At 37.9% G+C, this 8,615-nt stretch overlaps 1 long non-coding RNA gene across 1 annotated transcript; it reads left to right on the forward strand.

Moving 5' to 3' along the window:
* The first annotated feature begins 287 nt into the window (after nucleotides 1-287).
* On the forward strand, nucleotides 288-3,956 carry LOC113997871. The gene is made up of 4 exons (XR_005562344.1): nucleotides 288-366; nucleotides 1,208-1,253; nucleotides 1,534-1,639; nucleotides 3,831-3,956. It is a non-coding gene; the product is annotated as an uncharacterized LOC113997871 (long non-coding RNA).
* The last annotated feature ends 4,659 nt before the right edge of the window (nucleotides 3,957-8,615 follow it).

Consider the following 8,615-nt stretch of genomic DNA (forward strand, 5'->3'; position numbering starts at 1 on the left):
TACAAAGAAAAATAAATTGAGGGCATAGATTTCCTTTTGAGCTCCAAGCTGTGCCATGTGGGGAAGCACATTCAAATAACTTCTGTCCACCCACAAAAGCCAGAATGCCTCATCCTTGCAGTTTTGAAATTAAATTCTTGTCACTCTAAGTGATGCTTTGGCTGGGCCACGATCAACAGAACACAGAATTTCAAGGTCTCTGGGATGAACAAGTTCTTATTAACCTATCCATTCTTGGGTTAAAGGCACTGAGAAGTGTCTGTGTTCTCTTGTAGGGAGGTGATAATGACTGACCATGTACCACCAGCTCTTCAAGCTTCTCCTTCCAACAGTCTCTGCTCACAGTCCCAGTGTTTCCAGTGTTCAGTAAGTGATGGTGGGGGATGGTTTGTAGCACAAGAGCAGTTCCCACAGAAGTGTTACAAGAGGTTATTTCCATTGCCTATCTGGATGGAGCACAGTGCCTAGTGACTGCCTACCAGTCCTCTCTTCTGAGAGGTGGCTGCACTTTCTGAGCAGGACTTGGGAGTCTGAAGAAGCTCCCAAGTATTGTTCAACATTATTAAGCAGTAATAACAACGTTCTGCTGTTCCACATCATTTTCAGTCCAGCAGTGTCAAGATCCACGACGTATCCCTGAGACAGAAAATCAGTGTCCTTATTTTAGTGATGCAGATGATGAGGCAGAACGTGGTAATGTGTCTGTCACAAGGACAAACGCAGTAGGACTGGGGTAATGGCAGAAACTTTAATGGGATTTTTCTGTGGTAATCAAAAGATGGCATTTCCAGCAGACCAAGGACTACACTCCAGGCTGAGAGTGGATCTGGGAGGAATGATGTACAATGATTGTACTGATTCCTCCTCCCCTGCCACAGGCTTAATGTTATTTAATGATTGTCATACAGCAGTGCCTCAGGGCTCTGTTCTGCTAGGCTCCTTGCACACAATTAAAAAAAGGCATAATCCTTAACCAAAACCTAAGGTTATAGACTGCATTTCATCTGTTATAACTTTAAAATAACAAGGATTTCCATGGGGAAAAAAATTTTAAAAAAATAACTAAACTGATAGGTGTATTTCAGCCAGGACACTGCATTTAGGGAGTTTTTCCAGTGCTCTCACACAAAAAGGAGATAATTTACTAATAAGTTACATAACAAATCACAGGAACTTATACTAATGATTTTGTCCTTATTGTCATCAGTCCATTCAGATCTTCTCTCCGAGGCAAACTGTAAACGAAAGAGAAGGTGAGATTGATGTGGGATTTTTTAATTTTACTTTTTTAAACTTTTTTCTATTTCACATCTGAGGTGAATGTGCTAAACAGTAAATCCCAACCTGACAGATTTAGACAGGTCTCTGTATAACAAGCACTCTTTTTCAATCTTTAAATGTCACCGCTGCATAAACCTTTTCTATGTTCCCTCCCGTTCTCTAAACCTTTTATAAAACCATTATAATTTTAAAAAGATTTTATTCCTCACAGCTACTGCATAGTGGAGGTAAAACCAAATTTTTCTTTTCCAGGGTGCTGTAACTTGAGATAATATCCAGAGTGCTTGAATTGAAACTTCTGTGAAGAATACACACTCATTTGTCCCCGAACAAGAAAAAATGTGAACATACACATTGTGTAAGTTGCTAGAGATAAAAAAATACCCATAAATATGGTTGTGTCACTTTAAATATTCGAAGTATACTAAAGAAAGTAAATAACACTACAATTTTCACTGCAGCAGCCGACAGCTGGCTGGCTTTAAATCTTAGTGGAAACAACATTTCTGGATGCTCAGAGCCTCCACTGTTCCATTTCAGCTAAAGGCAGGATTACTTGAGCTGTATTATATCCTCCATCTCATTTTCAGCTCTATTGCACCAATTATGCAGCCTGGAGGCTTATAGAGGCTTATATTGAGTTTCAGATAGATATAAGAAAGTCGTCTATATTCTCTGTGATAAAAATAGTCATTAATTACTGAGATTTGTAAACCGCTTAGCATCCTTCTTAATGTGGTACATCAGGCATTTTACTCCTTTCTATTGCTAATCACCAAAAAATGTGTGGAGAAAAATACTTCAGGAAGAATGTGATCTTTCTTAGCTAGAATTGAATGCTGGAGTTAGAGGGATGTACAGAAAAGGCTTAGCCACTTCAAGTATGAATTTGGTTTTCAAGGGCTTCATTGTTTGTGTCTATAAAATCGATTAAACGCTGATATTGAAGGCAGCCCCTTGTGCAGGGTTCACCAATATAATCAAATGTCTCCCTTAATCTGCACAGTGGTGTGATGGCATATTAAAAAAAAAATAAAAAATGAAGCCTTATCTAAATGGAAAAGATGTTTTCAAGTGAAGGAGGGTACCAGGGCGAAGTAACAAAAACCCCTTTAGACTTCTTTAAAAGGGCAAGAACAACAACAAACAACTGTTAAATTTTCTATACATGTATAGAATGTATAGAACATGTACCAACAGCTCTAAATATGAAATGGCTACTTGTCATTCATCTGTTGGTGGGCTTTCATAAGATAGAAGAAAACTGATCAGTAATAATTTAAAAACCCCATTCAAATCTGTTTTGAAATCCCTTAACTTCATATTCTAAGTCAGACAGAATAGACCAAGTGAGTACTTAGTGAATAACTTCAGCTTTCATGGGTTATTGTGGTGGTTGTTTCTTTTTGGTTTGGGTGTTTTTATAACAACAAGATATTCAGTCTATTAGAGGAAAACCCATTTAACCTGTGTGGTTTTTAAACATTTATTTCCCACATATTTTTTTCTTAATTTGAAAAGTCTCCATTTGCAGGTTTTTTTCTTGGTTGTCCTGAGATGGATGATTTAATTACAGAAGCAAATGGTTTTAGGTCTTTTATGGCTCCCATTACCACAGTAGAGAAATGCCTCTCTGTGCATAACTTATCCACATAAACTTGCCTGTAGAGTTGGGAAACAACAACATGGCATCGAGATGTCCTGTGCCTCCTGTTATGTGCCTCAGCCACAGTAGTCTGTGACAGCTCAACATCCAGCCAAGAAAAAAAAAAAAAAAAAGTGTGATTTACTCAAGAGTCCTCTGACTTTACACCAAGGAGAAACACAAAGTTGATAATGCCAGTTTCACACCAGCTTCTCTATGGAAAAATGGTGCTGGAGGAAATAATGGTGTGTAGATTACTTGATTGGACCAAAGAGGGATAATATTAATCCTAAAAAAATCCATCTATCTTGCATCCTTTAATCACTGCAGCTGCAAAAGCACCATCAGGAGGTTAGTTTTTACAATAGAATTAGTTAATGTGTATTTACTGGAAGTCCACTGGACTGACTAGAAGTACAACCAGAGTCCAAAACAAGGCAACAGTGAAGACCAATATGTTTAGAGGCATTAACTGTATCATCTATTGCAGAGCTGCACCAGGCTGCAGCCTTGGAGGATCATTAGGAGCTCAGCATTCATTGCTCACTGCAAAGTCCTTCAGGACCAAAATGAAAACAAATTCCAAAACTTTTCCGAGATAGAAACTTGGGACAACTGAATTTAGGGATCATTCCTTGGCAATACATGTTTTGGAATATTTATGTATTGCAACACCCCCTAAGAGCCCAGTTGTGAAGCAGACATACACACCTCACAGCTTCCAAAATAATATTCCATTGCTGACAAAAGGAAGCCTATTTATTTTTTCACAATTGACGAATTTCAAATATGTAATCTCAACCTGATTTTTCTAATATTTTCTTCTTACTTTTCTTCTCTTAATAATAATAAGACCAGATAGGGTATTACCTCATTTATTTCTGTTTGTCCATGGCCCTTTTAGGTCTGTACCTCTGATGTGATATGGGAATTTTGGTGATGGAGTATCCAAGTACTGCATGTGGTTTTTGAACTTCTGTGAGCAAGCAGAGGTGGATAATTCATCCTGGCAGTTTTGAAGTGCAATAAACACCAGGAACCTGAAAAGAGGTAAAGTTTTTCAAATTATTTACCATTAATTATTTTTTAGTGAAGAGTACACTTAGCATTTTAAAGATGCAATGAAAATCTTATGCTGACTGAGAAAAGCATCTGCATGAAAAACAATTTCTTGTTTTCTCCCACGATGTATTCTTATCTTTTAAACTTTATCCGGTGTTGTTCCTGACCTTCATATTTTTGCAAGCCAACAATTACTACTCATGGCATTTTCCATCAGATTTGTTCGCTGTTATGTATTGCTTCTAAAATTACACGTCTCGTCCAGTTTTAATTTTTTTTTCATTGTCACCAATAGTATTAAAGATTGTGTCATGACTGGGCACCAAAAGTATTTGCAATGCTGTGGAAAGGAGAAATAAGCTTGTTAAAAAAAAAAACACATCCTGATTTAATGCTTTCATAATATTCCTCTGTTTATTTTTAATAGGAAGTGGGAAAACCTGCAATACAGATTTCATAGCTTTTAAACACTAATTTACTCTTGATACTTTTTTCCCCCCAATTTGCCACAACAAGATAATTGTACTGACTGTGCAACGGTGAGTGAGAAAAGATTACAATGTGTAGCATCCCAGTGTTTTTGACAGCCTGATATATTGCAGCTTGAAACATGTGAGTCCTCTCAGTGTTATTCTCTCATGCTCATTAAAACTGAGAACAGGGTTTTGGAGTCTGACACTGCTTTTCCTGCCTGTTTCCAAGGAAGAGCAGAAATAAGCCATTTGCACTGGTGACACAGGTCCCATTCACATGTTCGTACTTGTGACCAAAGGGCTAATTTCCTGTTTCAGTTTCATTCTCATTTTCAGCCTGAGGCTGAAGGGAAATGATGATGGAGTTGGCTAAGTGGCACCTCAAGCATATCTGTGAAATCACACGACAGCATTCTGTGCTGACTACAAGTAAGGGCAATACCTGGCTCTGCAACCATTAGTTCTGTGAGATGCTAGCCACGTGTGTTTAGTGGAGAGAAGAAGATCAAGTCCAATAATTTTTGTTTAATATGAGCTTTGAGCACACTCCCCGGTGCAACCTGAGCTTTCTGTCACCAGCTCAGCTGTTATGCGGCTCTTGTCCTGTTTGCAAGTTGTCAGGTAGAAACACAAGGGGTAGGGAGAGAAAGCATTTGGCTTCTTTCCTCAGAAGAGAGTTAGGATGTTCTAGAGTCAAGCTTCTTATTTGGGGCAAACAAAGCCCCTTTAGACTTAGCCATCAGAATGCAGAGAAACAGCATTATTGGTGGGGTTTCTGCTAAGAGACTGAGCCCTGAGCAGTCGCTCAAAAACCGGTAACTTGTTTCATAACAACTCATTTCCTCTCTTTATGGAAGTATATCTTGAGTTTTGGTAGAATTCAGACCGTGTCCTGCCTTCTTCCCCATGAATCCCCACGGATAACAGAGCAGGAAGCTTCATATAAGAGAGAGGAACAGGTCACGCAGCAAAAATATCAGTCCTGGAAAGAAAAGGATATTCCTGTCAAGTGTTTAAACAATATATGCCCCTTTTTTTCTTAAAAGGGGAAAAATAGGTGTCAATAATTCTGTCATGTGCCTTAGGATCTCAGGGTTGACACTTGACATTTGCCTTGTGTTGCTCACATACCTCTATGGGCATAAAGGTTTGATTAGGACTGTGGTAGTTTAGCAGAACATGGTGAAAGGTGGATTATCATTCCAGCAGAGAAATGCCTCAGCAAGTCAATCTGACTTTTGTTCTTTGACTTTACTATCTATCTATTTACTATCTATATCTATTGTATACTAGTCAAACCAACTTTTTAGATTTAATAGGACAGTCTCTTCACTTTGTGAAAGTTGCAGTTCACTGGGCATTATTCCAAAAAGCATCCATTTCCAGCACTTTCAGGGTCAAACCTTTCTTTGCATCTCTGGTTTACACTAAGATTGCACTGTAGCCATTATCCTTTGAAAACTAAAGACAAAGTAGAAGTGGCTTTTCCCTCTCATTTAATCACCACCATTAAGAGTTACAGTAGTAAGGGCAGTGTCCAGTGGCAAATTTCCACATTTTGAAATACTGTGAGGACTGCCAAAGCCTGACATAGGACATTTTAAATACTGTCCCATGAAAAATATAAAAAGCCAAAGTTTTCTATCTACTCGGCCAGCTGAATATTTAGAAGAAAAATTAAGGTGACTTTTAAAAGGTTATGTGTTTTAGTGAAGGTGCAGTGTTTAGAGTAGAGTAAGGATTTAAAGCTCAACAAACTAAATGGTATAATTTCTATTTTTTTTTCCAAGTAGACAGAGCACTGCTGTATCCCACCTGAAGAGAACTCTTGGGTTTTCCCCTAAAGGCTGTGAATAGTTAGGCTTTAGGTTCAACTTAAAGCTGGGCAAATAATAGGAAAAAATAAATCAAAAATATTTGGATTTATGTTGAAAGGGAAACACCTGACCATGTCCTATTGATTTTTATGTTCATCTCTCCAGAAATATTTGTATTCATGTGAGTGAAATTTTATTTGTACCAAAGTTTGAGAAATAGACTTTCAGGTTGTAGGCTGAAATCAGTTTGGTAGTATACCAAATCCATTTCAGGTCAAAGTGAAAGTAATAGATTTCTGGTTTTAAATTTGTCAGAAGGCTCTTTTTTCTCTCTCCCCTTTTCCCCTCTCTCTTCCCTAGGAAGCACTCAGAGTAGGAATGGCTCATGATATCAGAAAACATGCCTCCACCGAAAGGGTGGTCAGGAAAGCGATGGAATCACCATCCCTGGAGGTATTTAAAAGATGTATAGGCATGACACTTAGTTTAGTATCATGATTTAGAGGTGAACTTTGTAGTGATGGGTTAATGGTTTGACTCAGTGGTCTTAGAGGTCTTTTTCAACCTAAATGATTCTATGACTCTAAATGACCCAGTTCCTTGCTGTCCCAGGTGCTGCTGTTATCTAGCTCCAAATACAAATTCAACACTCAGTAGAACAATTCAGTATCTCCAATAATGAAACTCTGTAATATTTTGCTTTTTAGAATCACGATAGAATAATCTTTAACAGCCACATTGTAAACATTCTTTTATACCTCACCCTGGGGTGACTGTTGCTCTATCTGAATTGGTTTTTTCTCTCTCTTTCTGTCTGTCCGCTACAAACTTCTTCCCAATCAGTTATACACTTCTTCCTAATTAGAACCACCCTGAGAAGGACATGCTTTTGAAAACAATTTGAATCTTGTCCTTGAAGTTCTAAACAAAATCTAGGGAGACCTGATCAAAGGAATTTCCTCCTTCTTCCTGCACATCCTGCTGCCCTTGCTGTTGTCTCTCACCTCTGTGCAGGTGATATCTGCCACTGAATTAGGAAGATGTACTGAGACTTCTTTGAAACAAGCAAATCTTTGCTGAAACACACTCTTCCAAAGGTTCAGCAAGAAGATATTATTCTTGTAGTGCTAACAGTAGGATTATGAAGACCAAAATATTCATGCCTGCTCTTCGTAAGCAAGCAAAGAACTATGCTGACAGAGGGGTCTGCGAGGAGGACAGCTGAACCAGAAACCTTTGAGGCAGGCTGGATTCCATGGCACACAGCCATGAGGGAAAGTCTGGCCATTAGGTTTTGTAGCTAACTTTCTTAAAATGATCCAAAATATCTGGCCAGAGTTATTTAGAGGTGCTCAGAAACGCACAAGTTTTGCAATATGTTAAAAAGAAAACTCCCAAACACTCAAACTTTTTAATCTGTTAACCTGTCTTCCCATAACTGCCTTTGCTTCAGTCTGTCTCCTCCATGAATGTGTTTAAATATAATGAAGTGTACCATCAAGAAAAGGGAAGAGCAGAAACATATCCCAAGGTTACCTACTACAAACAGCAATATTAATTCTCTAAACAGAATTTTCAAGCATGTCATTGGGCAAATGTTGCTGACATAAGATCTCCAAATAATTACAGACTGCAACAGTATTCAGAAAAGTGAAAGTATCTTTGTGAACAATAAATTCATTTATTTGTTCTACATAGATTATAAATAGGACAAATGGCAGAGGCAGATGTATAGTTCATGTGTTACTTAATAGGCAATGGTTTCCTTCAGTAGTAATGACAGTACCTTGACTGATGGTGCACAAGAGAAGAGAGTGTGGTCAAATTAGCAGGGAAAATGGGTTTCATAAATGTAGTAATATTGAACATATTACAACATTGGTATTTGGTCAGATTCTTTTCTTGGCTAGCAATCAGATAGGTAATTCCAAGAGCAATCAGGCAACTCCAGAATCCTCTAGAATTTTTAGGTGGATGTGGTTTCTTCATTTATTTCATCTGACCACTGAGCAATCATCACATTCTCAGGAAGGGAAGCAACATGGTATGTCAAGGTATGGTAGTTGTTGGTATACATACAGCCATTTAACTTATCCTTTGTTGTTTTTCTTTTTTAATAATTAAATCTTTGTGTGATTCTTGACTACTTATGTTTTATTCAGACTAAATATTACTGTTTGAAACTAATAATCAATAAACATGTATGAAAACAACACGGGGCTAGTAAAATTGATTACAAATCTAATATTACTGTAGCCACCACTGCCTCGTGCTAAAAAGCATTTATCATATTAAAATCAGACAGCTCTTCTGCTTCACAAAGGGACTCTAGCTCTG

This window comes from Pipra filicauda, unplaced genomic scaffold (assembly GCF_003945595.2).
Source record: "Pipra filicauda isolate LSUMZ 115617 unplaced genomic scaffold, ASM394559v2 scaffold131_size2509542_pilon, whole genome shotgun sequence".
NCBI lineage: Eukaryota > Metazoa > Chordata > Aves > Passeriformes > Pipridae > Pipra > Pipra filicauda.